Genomic DNA, 23,666 nt, shown 5'->3' on the forward strand with positions numbered 1-23,666 from the left:
CCTTTCTATGCCTCGGTCTCTGCATTCATGAAATGGGAATATAATATTTAGGGAGTGATTATCTAGGTTATTAGGTAGTGTGTGTAAAGCCTGGAAAGAGTGCTGGTTAGCTGTTCTCACTCTTGGTCATCAGAGGCTCCTGACATACTATGTTTCACTGATTCCAGGATGTTATGGATTATAAGAACACATTAGTTCATGTGCCACTAAGAATAACTCTGCTGATTAAACTGATAGAAAGCTATTATCACTTAGGATGTTTGGGGTTTTTTAGCATTGGAAAGTTTCCTTGATCATACAGTGTATGATCTATGAGTACCTTAAAAGAAAAACGTAGTTGACGTAAGTGGATCAAGATATTTTTTAGGCAAAGACAGTTTTACCCTGACTGCCACTGTATCAACAGCAGTGGTGAGATTTATTGACTTGACTGCAGAGATTTTGGGAAATGTGCTTCTTATAATCAGTGAAATATAAAATTCAGCAATACAAGAGGAAAGGCAGGACAATGCTGAGAGAAAAGGCTGTATCTTTTCATTCTTTGGGTCATTCACTCATCTGTTTGACACATAACTACTGAGCACATACTCTGTACCAAGAATTGCCCCTGAGGAGACCTAGGGGTGGGTAGGGGGGGGTGTTCCGTTCCGTTGCTCAGTCGTGTCCGACTCTTTGCGACCCCGTGGACTGTAGCCTACCAGGCTTCTCCGTCCATGGGATTCTCCAGGCAAGAATACTGGAGTGGGTTACCGTTTCCTTCTCCAGGGGATCTTCCCGACCCAGGGATCGAACCCGGGTCTCCCGCATTGGAGGCAGATGCTTTAACCTCTGAGCCACCAGGGAAGCCCAGTGGGGGTGTAGGGGGCCCTAAAGGAGATAATTCTCATAAAGGGCATGGTAAATGCCTACTGCATGTTAGCCCTCACTAGATTTCCATTCTGAGGCCCAGGCCTGAATCTCCCATTGGGTCCAGCTGACAACCACTCTGTACCCAGGTTCTTCTTCTTTCCTGCTGATGGGCACACACTGTCTTCTGGCTTATTTCAGGTGGCTCAGTGGTAAAGAACACGACTGCCAATGTAGGAGACCCAACAGACGTGGGTTTGATCTCTAGATCAGGAAGATCTCCTGGAGTAGGAAATGGCAACACACTCCAGTATCCTTGCCTGGAAAATCCCATGGACAGAGGAGGCTGGTAAGGGTACAATCCATGGGGTTGCAGAGAGTCAGACACAACTGAGCACGCATGCAGGCTTCAGGGCCTGTTTAGGGAGTTGCATTAGTTCTCAGGGTGGCAAGAAGGACACTCTGCTCTCTCCTGTTAGAAGAGAGAAGGGTTTGCAGGTTCCCCCTAGGTTTCCCCCTAGGGTTTCAGGAAACCCTAAACAGAATAGGCACAATGAGCTCCTTGTGTGACATTCAACATGTGGGTATTGATTAGATGTAACCTCTTGCTCAGACCAGTGGCTGGGGCTCATTAAAGTCTTGATCAGAGTGCGGGCTGTGCCTTCTGGGTCAGTGGGTGGCTCAGGGTCACCCCAGGGGGTTGGTGCCCTCCAGTCTCCCAAGTGGCCCAGAAATTCCAACACCTTTGTGAATCCAAAAGGAATCATTGTGACTACCTTTTCCACCAAGAAATGACACCCAATACACACCTGAGACCCTGCTTTCGATGCTCAGATGGGGAACTGTGGTGGCCATCAGGGGGAGCTCACCTTGGTTCCTAATGATAACAGGTGTGAGAGGTGGCTGCAACAGGTGTGGGGAATAGGTGCTTCCGGGCCAGAGGGCAAAGGACCAGGCACTGGAGCCCCATCCAGTCTACACCCCTCTCAGTGTTCACTTCAACAGATGCCATCACCCGCTGCAGCAAAAACAATGTCTCATGGGGTGATGTGGGGCAGAAGTGAGCAGAAAAGCTAGGCAAAATCTGAAAACCCTCCCAAACTGAGCAGAGACTGGGTCCTGAACATGGATGGGATGCCCCACATCGGCAAGGCTAAAGCCATCCCCCAGGCTCTGTCGGGTCTTACACCATGAAGGTGGCCAGGCCTGGAGGGGATGATGCCCTGAAGCCATCTGGTCCAGCCCCCTGACTCCAGGCAGGACAACACCCATTCAGGCACAAGCTGACTCACCCTCAGCTCTTCACTGGGAAGTGAAGTTGCTCCTCCTCATCCTGCCTTCCAGGAAAACCAGGCTTTCCAGAAACCCAGAGCTTGCCTCGTCTAGCCTGGGGATGTTGGTGAGGGGAGTGGGTAGGGGAGTGGTGGTGGAGGGGGTGGTAGGGGGAACTGGCTTGGGGCCAGCCCACCCTGACCTCATCACATTCTTGGAGGCAGGGAGGGGCTGGGCCATCCCTCTCCAGCCTCCCAAAATCTGCTGCTGTGGACTGTGGGCTGGCTTCCAGACAGAAGAGCCCAGTGGGGCCCGAGAGCCAACTGTCTGCTTCCATTTGGGAAGGAGAGCAGCGCAAGCCTCAGTTCAAGTCCCCACTCTGCCTGGTCCTCCTGTGCAGCCCCAAGCAAGTGATCTAAGCTCTCTGAGCTCAGTTCCCAATTGTGAAATGGAGAGGACAGTAATGCCTAACTCCTTAGGGTTGCCTTGAGAAGTAAAGAAGATCTCTTACTCTTTTGCATAATTCCTGGGGCATTCTTTTTGCTCAGTAAATATTAGCTACCTGGAAAGCTAAAGTATTTAAACACAAAGGGCGTTTTCCTGGTGCCCCCACTTCCAGAGGAGTCAGGAGAGCAGGCAATGGCTCAGCCCAGACCCTGGGGACAGGGGGCAGCATGGTGGTGGTGGCCGAGGGCTGCCAGAGCTAGTGGGGAGGCACAGGTTTAGCAGCCAGACAGCCTGGATTCAGATCCCGACTTGTCACTGTGATGTTGGGCTAACCACTTAAACAACCTTCTGTGCATCTGTTTCCCCCTCTATAAAATGGGGGAAATAATAACACCAGCTTCGCAGGTTATCATAAGGATAATAAGACTCCAACTAAAAAGCACTAGAACATGGCCTGTAACACACACACATGAAGTCTGTCTGGCCATTATTGTCTATATTTTTTTAGTCTGTCCAGAGTCCTCTTCATCCACCCCCAGTCATAGCAATAACAATAATAATAACACTGACAGCCACAGTTAATTGTCCTCTCCCTTGTACATTTTCTCAACAAACCCACAACACCATCCGCACCTTCCAGGTGGGAAGACTGAGGCTCAGGAAATCTGGGTATGGTGGCCAAGATCACACTGGTAGAGACAGGATTTGAACTCAGGTCTCGGACTGCAGAGCCCACACCCTTAGACATTGACTAAGCTGCGCTTTTATGGGGACTGCAGGGGAGCCAGAGACCCAACACATAAATCCTCGAAAACCAACAGCCCTTGAGACAGTGGCCTGGCAAACACTGACTGTCCCGGCGTCCAGGTGTGAGTGTTCAAAGAGAGGGGGTGGATGTAGCCCTGGCCCTAAGGACTAGGTAGGATTTGAACTGGAGCATTGGAGGCTGTGGTTTCAGGTGGGGCAAAGGTGCGGAGGTGGGGCTGGGCGGGGCGCAGGTGGGGCCCCAGCGAGAGGCCTGGTCGGGGATAAAGTCAGGGGCAGGCGAGGGGGCTGGCCAGCCTCCAAGTGGACTTCTGACACCAAGTAAAAGGCTGAGGCTCAGAGATGCCTCAAAAGCCCAGAACTGGAGACCCAAGGACAAAACAGATCCCCGGCTCGCACTCAGCCTAGAAGCGGGATCAAGGAGAACGGCTGGAGCCCTTCCACCCCGCTTTCTTAGTCTGTGCTCCTCTCCGGGCCAACACACCCAGCATGGCAGCTGGAATCCAGGGCACACCCAGCACATGCCGCCCACCGCACCCCCCCATCCCCGTCCTGACACAGGACTCCCTACGAAAACAGATCCAACCCACCATCAGCGGTGAAACTTTTACTGGTGGTTTCTTAGGAATATAAAAGGCAAGTTTCCTAGTAGCACAAGACTTCCCGAAAAATCTGACCTCCCATTCCCAGCTTCTTCTCTAGAAGTTCCTTTCCCAAGGCCACAGCTTCGTGTCTCCTCTCCAGTCCCAGCCATTCCTCTCCTTGCTCGCAGAGCCCCAGTCGGCCTGCAGCCGTCACACACATACACCGAGGGCCGTGAGCAGGACAGGCTGCGTAGTTTGCAGGGCCTGGTGGAGAAAGAAAATGTAGGGGTCCTCGTTCAGAGAGTATGGAGAATTTCAAGATGGTGACCGCAGAGCATTAAATCAAGCGTGGGCCCTTCCAAGCACAGACTAGCATCCCTGTGGAGCTGACCCTGGCCCTTAGAGCGTGCCCTGTATGGACTAGAACGTCAAGTTCCATTTTTTTTTTTCTCTCTTTTTAAGAACAGATTTGGTAACTTTACTCTTGGACTTTCTTTTTAATTGGAGAATGATTGCTTTACAATGTTGTGCTGGTTTATGCCATATAGCAACGTGAATCAGTCATATGTGTACCTGTCCCCTCCCTTGTGAACCTCCCTCCCACCCCAAGTTTCATGAATTTTAAAACTGAGATCTGAGATTCCTCTCCTTCCAAGCCCCACCCCCCCAAATAAATGCATATTTTAAAGATAGCTGCCCTGGGCCATACCCAACCCCACCCTCAAATCTCAACAGCTCACATGCTGCCCTCAATCCCACGATAGAAATATTTGAGGTCTCCTATTTGAACTGATCATACCTTTTGGAAAAGTGCTTTTCCATGTTCTTTACAAGGGAGGAGTTTATCATCTCATTTTACAAATCAGGCAAACTGAGATTCGGAAACGCCCACCTGAGCTGGCACCTTGCTGGCCAGTAGATCCATGGCACCGAACCTCTGATCTCCAGACCCCTCAGCCTGAAGTGACTTCCACTGAAGAAAACATCTGGATGCCATATAAGGTGAAAGAACAAGTGCAAACCTCAACACCAAAGGAATTCATTTTACTTGTCTGGTAACAGCGATTTCTCATGTTGAAAGAGCCTCACCCAACTCAGACACACACCAGACCTGAATCAGACTTGCATCAGCAGAAGTTCTGATGGAAACGCGGGAAGTGTCCCCGTCCTTGCCTGACTCATCACACCCGATGCTCCTGCAACCACAGACTGAGAAGAAAAAAGGGGGGCCCAAGCTTCTATTCCAAAAGGGTATAGAAAGGTTAGTCACTTTGTTTTACTCCTCTTTAAAACCTGGGAAATCTTTTTTTTTTTAAGTGAACTGTTACTTTTGGAATCAGAGGTGTAATGATAATATGGAGAGTCCCCTTAGCCAGTTTTACCCATTAATTTTTTCTTTTAACCTCCAAATTTTCCAGCATTTATTTCCTGAGAATGAAGCCATTCTCCTATTAGTATATAACCATACACCATTATCACCCCATTATTAACATTTATATTTCCGAAGTGGGTTTGTCATGGCCAAGAATTGGCACATGGCTATTAACTAAACTCCAGGCTTGACTTGGGTTTCACTTGGATTTTTCTACTAATGTCCTCTTTTTGTTCCAAGACTCAATCCAGGGAGAGCATGACGTTTACCTGTCACGTCTCCTCTAGTCTATAACAGTTTCTCCCCATTTTTCCAGACGTGGATAGTCTTAGAATTTCCTTGTGGTCCAGTGGTTAGTACTCGGTGCTCTTCACTGCTGAGGGTCTGGGTTCAGTTTCTGGTCAGGGCACTAAGATCCCACAAGTCACAGGCATGGCAAAAAAAAGCCGTGGACAGTCTTGAGGAATGGCAGGTCTCTTGTCGAGTGTCCACCAGTCTGTGTGGTTTTCTCCCCATTATACCAGGGTTATACATTTTTAATGTTTGAGTAATCTCGGGAGTTGGCGATGGACAGGGAGGCCTGACGTGCTGCAGTCCATGGGTCACAAGGAGTTGGACACAACTGAACTGAACTGAACTGATCCATTTAGATGAGGTGCCCTTCTCATCACATCCCAGGGCTCTGTGGCACCCACATGACACCACTGGTGAGATTCCTCTTGAGCCTGTGCGTAAGCTGGTATCTGTCAGGCTTTTCCACTGTGAAATGACTACTTTTCACTTTCCAAACTCAACTTTTGGAAATGAGTCCGTAAGTCTAAGCCACCCTCAAGTGGGACAGGGCAGGAAACCTGGCTTTTTTTTTTTCCTTCTCTTTTTTTTGGCATGTAGAATCTTAGTTCCCCAACCAAGGATTGAACCTGAGTCCCCTGCAGTGGAAGCCCCGAAAGCTTGGTATTTTTAATGTTAATTAAAGTACCTTAAAAATTTCTGGTTTAAAGTGCAAAAGATACCAAAGGATTCAAGGCAAAACTTTTCTCCCCATCTCAAACACTTCAAGTAACAATGTTAACCATTTTATTATGAATCATTCCAGAGGTATTTTCTGCACAGACAGGTAAACATACATACTTTGTTCCACCTTTATTATACAAAGGTAGCACACTGGCCATACTATTCTGCACCCAGCCACAGTGAGACCCTATAATCCACACAAGTTGTTTGACATGATGGATGATTAAACAAATCACAATACTGTAGAGCAAGGGCCTGGCCACCACCACCAGCGGTTACACAAATAAACAGTATTTGTTATCATGAAAAGGTAATATGTCAAATGAAAATAAAATCAAGTGCAGAACACATATAATTTCTTTTGATGAATGATATCTTTCAGGAGGATAAGGTTCAGAAGTCACAGGAGACTGTAAATGCCCATGAAAAAACAGAAGACTAGTGAGTATATTGTTTTGCAATATGTGAAGAAAAATAAAACGATGGGTTTGTGAGCTTTGGGGGAAGACAAACTCGAGGATCCCGAAGCCAGCCACTGGTAGATGGCCAGACCTTGTCAGTCTTTTCCTCCTCAGGGAGCGAAGGGCTGTTTGACTTTCTAGAATCTGTTTCCTTGGAAGGAGGGTGTTTGCAGTTAACTGCATTGTGGAAATAGGAGTAGAGCAAACACCCCGCCCAGGGCAGGGACAGGATGTAAATTCCTCAGGCCTGAACTGTCAGGCTCCAGGCCACACATTTGTGGATGCCCCACACCCCAGCATGCCCACAGCCTGCAGGATGAGGTGCTGTCTTTCAGCCTGGCGTTTCTTCATTCATTCATTCACCCATTTATCCACTCAGCCACCCACCCATTCATCCATCTGCTCATCCATCCATCCACCCATCCACCTGTCCATCCATTCATTCGTCTATCTATCCACCCATCCATTCATCCATCTGCTCATCCATCCATCCATCCACCCATTCACCTGTCCACCCATTCATCCATCCATCCATCCATCTGCTCATCCATCCATCCATCCACCCATTCACCTGTCCACCCATTCATCCATCCATCCATCCATCCATCCATTCATCCATCTGCTCATCCATCCATCCATCCACCCATTCACCTGTCCACCCATTCATCCATCCATCCATCCATTCACCTGCCCATCCATTCATTCGTCTATCTATCCATCCATCCATTCATCCATCTGCTCATCCATCCATCCATCCACCCAGTCACCTGTCCACCCATTCATTCGTCTATCTATCCATCCATCCATCCATCCATCTGCTCATCCATCCATCCATCCACCCATCCACCTGTCCATCCATTCATCCATCTGCTCATCCATCCAGCCAGCCAGCCATTCACCTGTCCATCCATTCATCCATCTGCTCATCCATCCATCCATCCACCCATTCACCTGCCCATCCATTCATTCATCTATCTATCCATCCACCCATTCATCCATCTGCTCATCCATCCATCCATCCACCCATTCACCTGCCCATCCATTCATTCGTCTATCTATCCATCCATCCATCCACCCATTCACCTGTCCACCCATTCATTCGTCTATCTATCCATCCACCCATTCATCCATCTGCTCATCCATCCATCCATCCACCCAGTCACCTGTCCACCCATTCATTCATCTATCCATCCATCCATCCATTCATCCACCCATCCATCCACCCATCCACCTGTCCATCCATTCATCCATCTGCTCATTCATCCATCCATCCACCCAGTCACCTACCCATCCATCCATTCGTCTATCCATCCATTCATCCATTCACCTTTCCACTCATTGGTTTCCTTCTTTAACTCAGGATTTACTATATGGCTGACCCTTTTCCAGACAAAGGGACACAGCTGTGGCTGAGATGGACCGAGGCCCCTCCTCATGGAAGGTACAGTCTGGTAGAGAACTAACCCAGTGTGGGGAGTGCCTCAGCATCTCGGGCATTTTAAGATCACAGAAGGAACTACGCCACCTGAGGAGCAGGGCTGCTTCATGGCGGAGGTTACAACTAAGTTCAGCAGGAGCTAGTCACAGAGCTGAAGGGAGAAAAGGGAAATACCAGATGAAGGGAGCAAGAAAAGACCCACAGACCAGAATTACCACCCAGTAACCAAACCCTTGCCCTAGTTTGGACCCTGTGCCAGGCTCTTGGCAGTCAAAACCCCTCAGTTCACCCAGAGTAGCCCTGTGAGGAAGACAGTATGATCTCCTTTTTGTCCAGCTTTGTTGAGACATTATTGACACACAATATGTTAGTTTAAGCTAAACAATGCACTGACTTGATACATATATGTATATTATGAAATGACTGTTACAATAAAGTTAGTTAATACCCCCATCCTCTCACATAATTACCACTTTCTTGTAGTTCTAACATTTAGGGTCTACTCTGTTAACTTTCAAGTATCTAATACAGTACTGTTAATTACAGCCACCATGCTGCACATTAGAGCTCCAGAATTTATTCACTATAAGTCTGGAAACGTGCACCTCTGCACCCAGCACCTCCCCATTTCCCTCACTCCCTGGCCCCAGCAACCACCAATCTACTTTGTATTTCTATGAGTTCAACCCTTTTACATTCTACAAGTGAGAACATACAGTATTTATCTTTGTCTGCCTTATATTGGGGCTTCCCTTGTGGCTCAGCGGTTAAGAATCTGTCTGCGATGCGGGGAGCCACTGCCAGGAGCCATAGGAGACATGGGTTCGATCCCTGGGTCAGGAAGATGTCCTGGGGGAGGGCATGGCAACCCACTCCAGTATTCTTGCCTGGAGAATCCCATGGACAGAGGAGCCTGGCGGGCTACAGTCCATAGGGTCGCAAAGAGTCGGGCATGACTGAAGCGACTTAGCATGCATGCATGCATGCCTTATTTCACTTAGTATAATGCCTTCAAGGTCTATGTATATTGTTGCCAAAGGCTTTTTTGCTTAATAATATCTTTATCAAATCATCCAGGGATGGCACGTAGGTTGTTTCCACATCATGACTATTGTGAATAATGTTGCAGTGAACATGTGAACTCGTCTCTCGGAGAGAGTGATTTCATTTTTTAGGATATATACCCAGAAGTGGGATTGCTGGGTCATATGATAGTTCTATTTTTAATATTTTTGAAGAACTTCCATACTATTTTCCTGAGCGGCTGCGTCAGTTCACCTTCCCACCAAAAGCGCACAAGGGTTCCCTCTTTTCCACATCTTTGCCAACACGTGTTATCTCTTATATTTTGATGACAATCATTCTAAAAGGTGTGAGATGACATCTCATTGTGGTTTTGATATGCATTTCCCTGATGATTATTGGTGTTGACTATCTTTTCATGTACCTGTTGGCCATTTGGATATCTTTTTTGGAAAAATGTATTATCTCCCTTTTAAAGATAAGGATGCTGAAGGTCAGGCCTGAGGTTGACTTTCTTTTCTGTGACTCTCCCTGGTGCCCAGCCCAAGCCCTGACATACAAAATGTGCTCAGGAATTGCAGCATGAGCTAGAGTCTGTACATCAGATGCCCCCATTACCAGGGAACATGCATATGTCCCCAAAACCCTCCAGCCACTGCTTCCTGGTCCGTAAAGTAGGGACACTTTCAAAATCAGCATTTGTAGAGCACCAACCTAGATAGTATATTAAAAAGCAGAGACATTACTTTGCCAACAAAGGTCTGACTAGTCAAGGCTATGGTTTTTCCAGTGGTCATGTATGGATGTGAGAGTTGGACTGTGAAGAAAGCTGATCACCATTTTGAACTGTGGTGCTGGAGAAGACTCTTGAGAGTCCCTTGGACTGCAAGGAGATCCAACCAGTCCATTCTAAAGGAGATCGATCCTGGGTGTTCATTGGAAGGACTGATGCTAAAGCTGAAACTCCAATACTTTGGCCACCTCATGCAAAGAGTTGACTCACTGGAAAAGACTCTGATGCTGGGAAGGATTGGGGGCAGGAGGAGAAGGGGACAACAGAGAATGAGATGGCTGGATGGCATCACCGACACGATGGACAGGAGTTTGAGTGAACTCCGGGAGTTGGCAATAGACAGGGAGGCCTGGCGTGCTGTGATTCATGGGGTCACAAAGAGTCGGTCACAACTGAGCAACTGAACTGAACTGACCTGAACTGTGTGCTGTGCTGGGGAAAAGAGCAAGCAATGCAGAGTTCCTGGCTCCAGGAACTTCTATGGGAGGATCTGAAAAGTTTGCTGGAAATTATAATTCACCTCTAGTAACTCATTTAGTAAAGAATCTGACTGCAATACAGGAGACCTGGTTTTAATTTCTGGGTTGAGAAGATCCCTGGAGAAGGAAATGGCAACCCACTCCAGTATTCTTGCCTGGAGAATCCCCTGGACAGAGGAGCCTGGCAGGCTACAGTCCATAGGGTCGCAAGAGTCAGACACAGCTTAGTGACTAAACCACCAGCACCATAATCCACCCTAGCAAAGTTTGCTCTGAGGGGGACATATAGTGCTCTGGTGAGCACAGCTTGACTAGCTATCAGAATTAATGAGATGATACGTGCTAAGTAGAGAAGTCAGTGGTTTCCTATTTGCTTGGCACTGTGCTGAGTGTTTTCTATGAACTAACTTGCTTAGTCATCACAGTTCTACCAGGTCAGTATGATTATGATCAGCACATATATTGAGAAGGAGGTAGTGGAGGCTCAGAGGGGTTAGGTAACTTGCCCTAGGTCACACAGCCGGTGAATTGCAGAGCTGGAATCAGAACCCACCCAGGCTGTCTTGTCCTCAACTGCAGGCTGTCCTGGGTCAGAGAGGCTAACAGGCAACACTGAATTTTCCTCTTCTACCTCTTAGAAGACAGATAAGGATCATAGCTACAGATCATGGAGCCGGGGGAGGGGGGTCCCAGGGTTAGAGAAGTACCTCAAAAAAGGCCTATTTTTGGAAGCTCAAAAGAAGATCTGCCCCGAATCCTGGTTCTCAGCAGTGGGCCACATTCTGTCAGCTGGACTTCTCCAGGGTTTATTTTTTATTATTTATTTTTCTGAAGGTTTTTTGTTTTTTGGCCATACCAAACAGCATATGGGATACAGTTTCCCAGCCAGGGATGGAACCTAGGGCCCCCTGCATTGGAAGCATAGAGTCTTAACCATAGATCCACCAGGGAATTCCTTTCTCCAGGGTCTAGAGCAGAGAGATGCCTGGGAAGATATTGGGGTGCGGTGTCCCATAGCTTCGGCCTGATGTCAGAAACCAACCTTGCTCCTTGGGCTTCAGCCCCTTGCCCTGAAGTACCTGCCAGGCCCTGAAACTGGAAGCAGCTTTCTTCCCTCACCGCTAAGGGACAGGCCTCGGAGGCCTCAAGTCGCAGTGACTGCAGCCTAGCTGGCCTTTCCCCGTCTGTCAGGACTACTCCCCACTTTCCACATCCACCCCCGCAATCTGAGCATTATTCATGCCTGAAACATCTCAGAAAGCCACAACAGCCCTGCCCTCCACCCAGATCCACACAGCCTCATAGCTGGTGTTCTTTAAAAGGTCATCTTCCTCCCTGCCCTTACCGACAACCCCTTCCCCCCTCCCGTGGCCCTTCATACCTCCCTGTTTCCCTGCACGGAGCAGGGACATGCCTGCCTTTCCAGCTGCGTGGCCCCCATCAGGAATTTGCCCGCAGACACCACCTTCCTATCTGCCTCTGGGGCCTTCGGCTGCTGAGCTGGCCTGTCAAGCACCTGCAGTCAAGACCTGTGGAATCTGCTAATGTTTCCACGCCAGCCTGTCCTGGAGAAAGTACGTGACATTGAGTAAAAGCCTGTCCCACCTGCTTCAAGGGACCCAGAAGGCTTGGGCCTCAGTCCTGGCCCTGCCCATTTCCAAAACAGGGGGAGCCACTCTATTTTATTTATTTACTTTGGCTATGTCTTGAGGCATGCAGGATCTTTGTTCCCCAACCAGGATCGAACCCATGCCTGCCCCCTGCATTGGAAGCATAGAGTCTTAACCACTGGACTAGCAGGGGAGTCCTTGAGAGGCACTCTTCCGTCATTGCCACTGCCACTAGTCCCCAGGATCAAGGCTCCTGGGCGGGATGGTCCCTGTGAGGACAATACCGCACACTCAGGGCACACCCAGATCCCTTCAGCCTATGCCAGTTACTTCCAGCTGCCAGTCACCATGTCCTTCTGCCCGATGACTTTCTGGTCACTTGCTCACCAGGTGAGTGCTTTCTATAAACTAACTTGTTTAGTCATCATGATAAATCCCCACTCTGACTGCACAGGAGAGCCAGAAGGGCCTCAAATGAACACCCCACCCCCACCCCCATCAGTAGCCGTCCACCAATAACTGATGGTAAAGCCCCCAGCTCCTCCCTATTCCACCTTCCAAGAACAGCCCTCTCATTAACTCACCCTTTTTGGGCTTCCACCTTGCCTGTCTCACCTCCCACCTCCCCTGCTAGTACTTCCTGGGATCACTTTCCAGATAAATGTCTGGCATTTGAATCCGAGGCTTGGGTCTGCTTGTGAGGAAACCCAAACTAAGACAACATTTAATGTGCAATGTGTGTCGAGCACTTTGTACCAAGCACCGTGTTCAACACTTCACACGGCTGGACTCATTCCATCCTGCGACAGGCAGGGCTCTGAGGCAGGGACCGTGATTGTCTCCATTTCGCAGATGCAGAAACTGACTCAGAGCTGGGGCTCAAAGCCAATTGACTCCTCCCTGACCCCATCCTCCAGTCGGCCTGAATTGTTTTCAGTTCCTCAAACTTCTCCGCTCACTCTCCTCCTTCGCTCTGCCTTCTGAGGCACAGGGAGGATAAGTCACTTGGTCACAGCAAGTTAGAACCACTTGGACTCAAGAGGAGGCCTCCAGGCTGGAAGCCCTTACACTTTACCCCAGTGGTAGGTGAACAATAGCCCCTCAAGGAGTCCACGCCCGGACCCTGTGACTATAATTGTGCGGACATGATTAAGTAAAGGATCTTGAGGTGGGGAGATGATCCTGGGTTATCAGAATGGGCTCAATGTAATCACAACAGTCATTTTAAGAGGGTGTCCTCCACCCTCTCTTTCAGACAGAAGATCATGTGATGACAAAGCAGAAGAACAGAGAGAAACTGGAAGATGCTACGCTGCTCCCTTTGGAGATGGAAGACAGAGTCAAGAGCCAGGAGATGCAGGAAAATGCAAGGAAACATTCTCCACTGGAGCCTCTAAAACATTCTCCCCTGGAGCACCTTGATCCTAGCCCAGGGAAACTGACTTTGGATTTCTGGCCTCTAGAACCAAAAGAGAACACATTGGTGTTGAGCTAAGCCACTGCATTTATGTTGGTTTGTTACAGCAGCCCCAGGAAACAAATGCAACTACTGAACCTGTCCATCCCCGACCAACGGCTCAATAGCTGTGGTTCGAGACAGCTGACACCTGGCGGGTACATCACCAGGCCCTGGGCCTATTGCAACCCATCCCTGGGGACACCTGGGGCCAGAAGCACAGAGAAGGGCTCGCCTGGTCTGAAGGATCAGGGAAGACCCCCTGAGCTTGAGTGCACTTCAGCGTAGGCTGGGAGGAAAGGGCAAGGAATGGTGCCAAACAAGGAGCAAGCGAGTGCAGACGCCAGGAGGTGAGAGAAAGCTCAGTCATTTGAGGAACTGAAATGATTCAGTGTGGCCAGACTTTGAGGGAGAAGTGGTAGAAGCCCTGCGGTGCAGTGGGTTGGAGGGTGGGCTCCGTGGGTGCTTGGGCGTGAGGCCGTGCCTTGCTGTCTCCCAAGTGTGTGATTTGGGCAAGTAACTTGACCTTTCTGTGCCCTAATTTCCTCACCTGCCTGATGGTATTTTATGTGCCTGTTTTCTTTATCTTCATTTATTTAAAAATTTTTATAATTTTTATAAGATTTTAAAGGCAACTTTCCATTTATAGTTACTACAAAATATTGGGTTTATTCCCACATTATACAGTATATCCCTGAGCCTATTTTACTGTCGATCATTTCTACAGCGTCCCCCACCCCCAACCTGATGGTATTTTCCTCACAGGGTTCCGTGAGGTGTAAGTGCATCTATAGCAGTTGGAACAGTGTCTGGCAGAGGAAGGATCAGTAACTCTGTCATTGACGCCTACCCCTATCAACAGCAAGGTGGCTTGCTTCTCTTTTATTGGGAAGCAGCACTGGATGAAGATTTTCTGGATTCTGATGGTGATGATGATGAACATGATGACAGCTACCGCTTCCTGATCACCTGCTGTGCTCAGCCCTCATTACCTACCTGATTTTGCAAGTGTGAGGTGGGTATTACCGTTATTCCTGCGTAACTCAGATTTAAACCTGGGTCTGAGTCTAGAGGCTTCCCAGGTGGCTCAGTGGTGAAGAATCTGCCTGCCAATGCAGGAAACTCGGATTTGATCCAGGGGTGGGGAAGATCCCCTGGAGAAGGAAGTGGCAACCCACTCCAGTATTCTTGCCTGGAAAATCGCAAGGACAGAGGAGCCTGGTGGGCTACGGTCCATGGGGTTGCAAAGAGCTGGGACACAACTGAGTGACTGAGCCCTGAGTCTAGAATCCCTGCCTTGCCTGGGCTGCCTGTGTTTTCCTGGGAGGCAGTCTGGGGCTGTGACCCAGAGAAGGGCCCTGGAGTCAGCCCTATTAATAGCATGCTTGGCTAACATCTCAGTTAACCAAGTTCTACTTCATGGGGCCTCAGTTCCTACTCTTCATGGGGCTGTGTGAGAATTAAATGGGTCAAAATGTAGCTCTCCAGTGAGCTGTTGCCGTGATTATCATTGTTGTCACCAGAGGAATTTTGCATTCTAGAAAGACACATGGTCCAGTAGACTCCTTCTGGTCCTAACCAACCTGGGATTGAATGGCTGGTCAACCATCGACACCAAGAGAGGTGCAAACTTCTCACACTTGGAGAGCGGGGGCCCCTCAGAGACCTCGTTATGCTGGGCCAGCCATGTTCTGATTGTTCTCTTGTAACTTCTCAATGAGCTTCTGTAGCCAAGAGCTTTCCCTCTGCTTAGCAATACTAAGGAGAATGCTCTGGTTCCTGCCAGCCCTTCCCCTCCCCTCACTACTAAAGATCTATATGGAGCTTTTGAACAGGGGATTAACCTCCAGCTATTTTGGAAGGGCCTGTCTTCTATCCGGACCGATTTTGGTCTGAGCTGAGAGTGTATTTACTGGCCAAAGTCTGCTCCAAAGTAAACACGCCGTCACATTCCTCACAGCCTGTAACCTCCGTGGGGAGAAGCTGGGGGCCGTCATGGAGCAAGGAAACCTTATCTGACTTCGTTTCAGCAGGATTCCACTTAGCTTCACTTGGTGGGGTGGGGGACACGGGGGAAAAAAGAGAACAGATGGTCCTAAAATGAGCTGAATTAAAGAGCACATTGGATGCATTCCCTGCAATGACAGGTAGAAACTAGGACATTTACAAGTGAAAGATCACACTTTTAATGTGGGTGTACCTTTGCTTTTTTCTACCCATAAACATAAAATGGATTTGTTTTCTTTCCTTTCTTCCTTCCTCCCTCCATTCTTCCCTTCCCCTCTCCTTCCTTCCCTTCCTCCTCCCCTCTCTTGTTTTCTTTTTCTCCCTTCTTTTTTTCATTAGGATACACTTACAGTACCAGCCACACATACCTGTGCTGTTGTTGTTGTTTAGTCTCTAAGTTGCGTCTGACTCTTTTGTGACCCCATGGACTGTAACCTGCCAGGCTCTTCTGTCCATGGGGATTCTCCAGGCAAGAATACTGGAGTGGGTTGCCATGCCCTCCTCCAGGGGATCTTCCCGATCCAGGGATCAAACCCAGGTCTCCCGCATTACAGGTGGATCCTTTACCATCTGAGCCACCAGGGAAGCCATATATACCAAATATCCATATATGCACAAATATCCATATATACACAAATATATGTATTCATGGTACCATTACTACAATCAAAATGGAGACCATATCCATCACTCCAAAAATTTTCCTCATACTTTTTTGTAACCTCTCCCTTCCATCCCTTCCCACTTTCCCCCTACATCCCCAGGCACACCCTGATCTGCTTTCTGTCACTATAAATAGCTTGCATTTTCTAGAGTCTTACATAAATGAAATCACACAGCATGTATTCTTTTTTTGTCTAGCTTCTTTCACTGAGGTTACTTATTTTTGAGACTTAGCTGCGTTGTGCTTGTGCGTGTCAGATCTTTAGTTTCTATTGCTGAGTACTGACTAGTTCATTGTATGGATGCACCACAGTGCATCATCAATTCACCTGTTAATGGACCTTTGGGTTGTTTCAGTTCGGGGCAATTACAAATAAAGCTGGTGCAAACATCCAAGTCTTTTTATGAATACATGCTTTTATTTCCCTTGGGTAATTACCTAGGAGTGAAAGGGCTGGATCATATGTTTAAGTTTTCAAGAAATCGCTTTCCAAAATGGGTTTACCATTTTACATTCCTACCAACAACACATGTTTCAAAACAGAGAAACATTTAAAGGTAGAAAGAAAGTCCTTAAGGTAGAAAGTAAAACTTCTTATAATTCTACTTCCTAGGTAACTGTTTCCTATAAGTCCTTCCAAAGTTTCTTTTTTTTTTTTTTTTTAAGTACACAGAGAACCAGACTGAGACATAGAAGTGCTCCAGGCAGGCTAATAATTTGGGATCCCCTCAACTTGATATTTTAAAAACAGTGGTTCAAAGTGGTTCAAGGATGTGGAGAAACTGACATTTCTTTTCATAAAATAGATAATGTTTCTTTCTTTTAGAAACAAAGAATTCATCCCATATACAGAATGAACTGTGGTCTTTCACTTGGAATTTTCCTGAAATTGTAGTTGTCCAGGCAGTTTCTTGGGAGCTATATCAAAGGGCATATGGTTCAGGTGAGTGAGTGTTGTGTGCTCTGCTGCTGCTGCTAAGTCACTTCAGTCGTGTCCGACTCTGTGCGACCCCATAGACAGCAGCCCATCAGGCTCCCCCGTCCCTGGGATTCTCCAGGCAAGAACACTGGAGTGGGTTGCCATTGCCTTCTCCAATGCATGAAAGTGAAAAGTGAAAGTGAAGTCGTTCAGTCATGTCCGACTCTTAGCGACCCCGTGGACTGCAGCCCACCAGGCTCCTCCGTCCCTGGGATTTTCCAGGCAAGAGCACTGGAGTGGGGTGCCATTGCCTTCTCCAGTTGTGTGCTCAGTTGTGTCTAACTCTTTGCAACCCCGTGGACTGCAGCCCCTCAGGCACCTCTGTCCATGGGATTCTCCAGGCAAGAATACTGGAGTGGGTTGTCATTCCCTTCTCCAGTGGATCTTCCTGACCCAGGGATTGAACCCTCCTGTGGCTCCTGCACTGGCAGGTGGGTTCTTTAGCACTGAGTCACCTGGGAAGCCCAAGATTCAGGTGATGAATGAACAAACCAGCATGCAGCTCTGACCAGGGACTAAGCTGACAGACCAAGGCTCTGAGAGAGCCGTCGCCTAGCTGGACTCTGGCATGGTGGCACCAAGGAGGGGAATGTTCTAATTTCCTCCAGAGGAGGCTATTTCCCTCTGAGCACCGGTTAGGTCTTAGTGAGTGTGAACACTCAAGTTCACTGGCACTGTGTTTTGACCTAGAGCAGTGCTGTTTGGGTTCTGCTTCTAGTCCTGCACCCTAATAGGCTGCCTGGATGATCAGTTCTGTGCATACATTCGCATGTATTAGTGCTGCCTTCATTTAAAAAAGAATGTGTACACAAATTGAATCATGCAAAGTCACATTGATCTGTAACTTGCTTTTCTTTTTCCCCACATAACAATAAATTCTGAGATCCTTTCACATCAGCCTATGTGTAGATCCAACACTTTCTTGTGCTAAAAAAAAAAAAGAAAAAAGTACCAAGGTGGTCCACCAGATGGATGTACTGTAATGTGGGACTTAGCAACTTTAATGAGCACGTGAATTGCCTCAGGGACCTTGTTAAACTGCAGCTTCAGATTCAGCAGGTCCAAGGTGGCACCTGGTGCCGTGGGAGCTGCTGGCAGGATCACACCATGAGGGGCAAGACTACAGTGCAAGTGACCTCTGTCCACAAGTGAGGGGCACTTGGGTGTTAGAAACAGTGCTGCAGGAAACAGGCTTGAATATCTGAAAGGAGTCCTAGAGAACAGGCTTTACAGTCAGAAGACATAGTGTTGAACTCTGACCCTGACACTAACCATGTGACCTTAAGCAGGTCACAACCTTTCTGAGTGGCCAGTGACTCCCTCCTCCCCTGGCAATTCAGTAAGTGGTCACAAAGGCTTCCACTCTCTTAGACCCTAGGGATAAAGATAAACAATCGCTGTCCTTGAGCGCTCTGAGTAATACTACTAATCCTGGCCCGAAGAGCAGTGGGGGAGGAGGGAGTCAACAAGATAAGGATGGAAAAGGGCTTTGTCAGTGGTCCAGCCATCCACAAAAGGGCAGTTCTATTCCAGTTGGAAGGCTGACTGGGTTTGCCAGGTGAGAGTGGCTAGACAGGGTTTTCTTTAGCTGAAAAGTACTCTGTGACATTTGTCTGCACTTTAGAAAAGCAAACCAGAGTCACATAAATCTTCCAAAGAAGTCAAAGCCAGATGGGATTAACGAAGAGGGCCCAGTCATCTGCAAACTTTTTTTTTTTTTGGTGATTCCAACAAGACTGGGGTGGGGTCTGGGGCAGTGAGTTCCACCTTGGGCTGGGAAACTGGGGGAGGAATCCAAGGCCCTCAGCAGACCCTGACTCCTGCTAAATGAATACCACAGGGATGTCTAGTGGATAGTGGCCACTGTCTTCAGTCCTGTGCCATCGCTGGGCAAACTGTGCTCCTGGCAGTCACACTTAGAGACTCAGAACTGGCCTCTGGAGTTTGTTAGTCCAGGGTCTGCATCCAGATTCTGACACCTGATTCCCAAGGGACTCTGAGCAAGTGACCTAATTTCTTCTTCTTTTTTCAGCCTCAGTTTCCCTTTTTGTAAAATGGGGCTGATAATAATAGCATCAAGCTCAAAGTGTTCTTGAGAAGATTAAAAAATTAACCCCCAGGGCTTCCCTGGTGGTTCAGTGGTGAAGAATCTGCCTGCCAAAGCAGGGGACACAGGCTTGATCCCTGATCCAGGAAGATTCCACATGCCGAGGAGCCGCTACGCCTGTCAGCCACAACTATTGAGCCTCTGCTCCAGAGCTTGGGAGCTCCAACGACTGAGCCTGTGTGCAGCAACTAGTGAAACCCACATACCCAGAGCCTGTGCCCTGTAACAAGAGAAACCACCACACTGAAAAGCTACCGCAAAGAGAGGTCCATGCACTGCAACCAGAGAGGATCCCCCAGCTCTCCGCAACGAGAGGAAAGCCGGTGCAGCAACAAAGACCCAACACAGCCCCCTCCCCACAAAAGGTATTAGTAGTGATAAGGATGGTATTAAAAACAAAGAAACCCTCCCAGACATGATGCTTAGCTCAGTACCTGGCACTACTCATATTAACTGAATATATATGAATTATAGTATTATCGTTCATAGTATTTATTGACTGCCTACTAACTGAAGGCCTGTCAGCCTTCTTAGCACCTGCCAACAAATGGTAAATAAGACAAACTTATAATTTAACCTTGAGGAGTTCATAGACTAATGGGAGAAAAAAGTATAAATCACTCTAATCGTATAAAAGTATACCATAAACACCCTAATGGTGGTGATAGAAATGAACCATAATTTGCCATGTATATGCTGCTGCAACAAACTATCAAATCTTTGTCTTAAACACATACACACACACATTGTTATCTTGCTTTTCTGTGGTTTAGAGTCCCTCAGAGGGCTCACTGAGCTAAAATCAAGGTATTGGCAGGCTCCATTCCTTTCTGGAGGCTTTAGGAAAGAACCCATTTCTTTGCCTTTTCCAGCTTCTAGAAGCTTCCCAAATTCCTTGGCGGAGGCTGCTTTCTCTGTCTTCAAAGCCAGCAACATCAGGCGGAGTCCTTCTCATGCTGTCCTCTCTCTGGTTCTCCATCCGTTCAGTTCCGTTCCGTCGCTCAGTCGTGTCCGACTCTTTGCGACCCCGTGGACTGTAGCCTACCAGGCTTCTCCATCCATGGGATTCTCCAGGCAAGAATACTGGAGTGGGTTACCATTTCTTTCTCCAGGGGATCTTCCCGACCCAGGGCTCGAACTCGGGTCTCCCACATTGGAGGCAGATGCTTTAACCTCTGAGCCACCAGGGAAGCCTCCATAGTCACATCTAATTCTTTTAAGGACCCAGTTGGGAAGAGGGGTTGGGGAGGATGGACAGATGTCAAGGGCTTCCAGCTCTGGGAGGAGCCCGCAGATGTGTGGTTGTGGCATTACGTAACGGGCCATTTGTGTACAAGGTGAAGCACTTTCTTCAGATAGATTGCCTCACTCACTGGAAATGCTCAAAAGAGCCTTGAGGAAGAGAAGGTATTACCTGGTCCTGGCCGTGGCTCTGGCCCATTGTTAGGATCGGTAACTATTGGAAGAATCATTCCCCTTCTTTGAGATTAAGTGAAGAAATTTGCTGGAGGTCAGCTGGTAAGGACTGGACAAAGCTGGACTCGAACCTGGGTCTAACGCCAGAGTCTGTAGTATGCCTAAAAGCCACCATGCTGTTCCCAGCTGGGACCTTGTCTGTCTACAGCCTGAGCAGCAGATTCACTAAAGGCACTATGGAAACCTTGCCTACCCCATGTGCAAGGCTTCTAGTTCCTCAAGCTTTCTTCCACCCAAAGGCATCCATCAAAACTTATCAGCCAGTCTCTCACTCCCAAGGGGACCTCCTCCCTGCTAGGTGAGACCGGAGCTAATATGATCAACTCAGTTCACTCAGCAGCTGATAATGTACTAAGGTTATGCTTTCTTAGGAGATATGTCTGTTTTCACCAGGTCTTGACACAGATAACTAAGTTCTGCATATAAATATCTAGTCCAACTCACTCTGAGCTGAGACACCCCTGTCTTAGGATGAGTCTGGTGATTCTCCACATCCAGTCAGGAGACACCCAAGGGAGCAATTTATGCGGAGTGAAGGGGACTCCATAACCATGGTGGAGGAGGGTGATCAGTGGTTTTGGTGACAAGGAGAGGAAGCACACAAGGTTTTCAAAGGGTTCTTCATCAATATTTGATAAAAGAAGAGGGCAGGCATTTCTGCAGGGAGCATCTTCACCAATGCATTCCACAGTTTTGTCAACAAGGCTTTCATTTAACCAAAAATAATAGAAATAATAAGAATAGTAGTAATAGTAATAATAATAGTGGAAGCTTCTGCTTCTTAAGTGCTGATATTCTCATTTAATTATCACAGAAACTCCAGAAGATGTTGTTATTATCCCCATTTTACAGGTAAGGAAACTGAGGTTGAGAAGAATAGTCAGATACTTAAGGTCACAGAGTGACAGAAACTAGATTCTAAGGAAGGGCTAAGAAAGACAATACAGTAGTCATGATTAAGAGCAGGGACCTGCAGCTACCCTGATTTTGTTTCTTTAGCTGTAACCTACATTAACAGTGTACCTCCTAGGAATTTCTGACAAATGAGAAACTACATATATAACACTTAGTGTGTACATGTCAGCTGAGAGGGCCGACACTGCTATTATTGTCACAGACATCAAACAGTGAAGTCTGAAAGTTCCAGGTTTAGAAGCCCACTTTCCAAAGGGAACAGAGACGAAGAACCAGCACTTACAAAGTGAATTTCTGTTCTCACCAGATGCACCTTTCCCCTAGGGTGGGGGCCTTCTCAGTTGTAATTTTACACCAGTGTCCATACCCTGCCAGAAAGAAAGAGAAGCAAAATGTAACTGAGGATATTTGCTCTGTCTCCACCCTCTAGAGGAGGAGGAGCTGGCTCTCTCAAGAGCTCCCTGGAGAAGTGGGAGGGTTCACTCTCCTCTGCCAGCCCTGACTGCAGAGGTCCTTGGGACCACGTGGCTGGGGTGCTAAGAGGAAGCCTACTCTGGTGGGGAGGGTGATGGAGGGTTGTTGGGAGAGCTGGCCTTCCTCCAAAGGGGTGGCAAAAGGCAGAGGTGTTTTGCAGGCCCAGGGGCCCCACCAGGCAGCCCTGCACTGAGATTTTGAGATTAGGTGGGGGCTGCTAGGTTGCTGCAAAAAGTTATCCCAACTCTCCCACTCACCACTGGCTAAGGTAGAGCTCAGAATGGGCAGAGCAGTGTTCATGAAAGCCATTCTTCACTGGAGCCACTCAACAGGCTACGTGATTATGATTTTATCAGTATTCTCTCTGATCCTACAGCTGTAGTAATTAATATGAGAAGGAACATGTCCATTTCAGGGACTTCCCTGGTCACAGTGGTTAAGAATTCACCTTCCAGTGCAGGCAACAAATTTCCATCCCTGGTTCAGGACCGAAGATCCCACATTCCACCTGGCAACTAAGCCAGCATGCCCCAACTACTGATCCTGTGCTCTGGAGCCTGAGTGCGCCAACGAAAGATCCCACATGATGCAACTGAGACCCGAGGCAAACAAATAAATTCATTTTTTTTAATGTCCATTTCCTTCACGATGCTCCCAGTGCCTAACACAGAATACTGGAGTGGAGTGCCATTCCCTTCTCCAGAGGGACTTCCCAACCCAGGGATTGAACCCTGGCCTCCTGCCTCGCAGGCAGATTCTTTACCGTTTGAGCTACAGGGAAATCCTTAACACAGAGCCTAGCACACAGCCCTAGCTCAATAAAAGGTCTTATTGAAGCTTATTGAACCTGCAGGTGGATGAAATACCCCTCCCCGCCAACCCCTCCCGCGTGACCCATGCCACCGTCCCTGCCCATTCTATCCAGGTTCCTACCTCTGCACGTCCCCTCACTCTGGAACCAGGTGACCTTGAGAAGCCGGACATCTCCGGCCTAGCTTCCTTTCACCAACCAGTCCATTCTAAAGGAGATCAGTCCTGGGTGTTCATTGGAAGGACTGATGCTAAAGCTGAAGCTCCAATACTTTGGCCACCTCATGCGACGAGTTGACTCACTGGAAAAGACTCTGATGCTGGGAGGGATTGGGGGCGGGAGGAGACGGGGACGACAGAGAATGAGATGGCTGGATGGCATCACCGACTCGATGGACATGAGTTTGAGTGAACTCCGGGAGTTGGTGATGGACAGGGAGGCCTGGCGTGCTGTGATTCATGGGGTCGCAAAGAGTCGGACACGACTGAGAGACTGAACTGAACTGTGAGCACAGAGCGCGGGGACCCCGGAGAACGAGTTCGCGGGCCGCAATGCCCGCTTCGAGCGGCAGGGGGCGAGCGTGGCCCGGGAGCGCCCTCCTGAGGGTTGGGACGGGGCGGGGCTTCAGGGGCGGGCCGGCTCAGTGCGCAGGCGCGGGGCCAGACGCCTCGCG

The 23,666-nt window shown here is 48.4% G+C and overlaps 1 long non-coding RNA gene across 1 annotated transcript; it reads right to left on the reverse strand.

Annotated features, from left to right (window-relative positions):
• Positions 1 to 3,931: 3,931 nt before the first annotated feature.
• Positions 3,932 to 23,666, reverse strand: LOC129547961 (uncharacterized). The gene is made up of 4 exons (XR_008684171.2): positions 23,116 to 23,666; positions 21,992 to 22,076; positions 4,807 to 4,900; positions 3,932 to 4,178 (listed from the first exon to the last, which is right to left on the reverse strand). It is a non-coding gene; the product is annotated as an uncharacterized LOC129547961 (long non-coding RNA).

This window comes from Moschus berezovskii, chromosome 24 (assembly GCF_049115385.1).
Source record: "Moschus berezovskii isolate FMDL1 chromosome 24, NW_MosBer_1.0, whole genome shotgun sequence".
NCBI classification, from domain to species: domain Eukaryota; kingdom Metazoa; phylum Chordata; class Mammalia; order Artiodactyla; family Moschidae; genus Moschus; species Moschus berezovskii.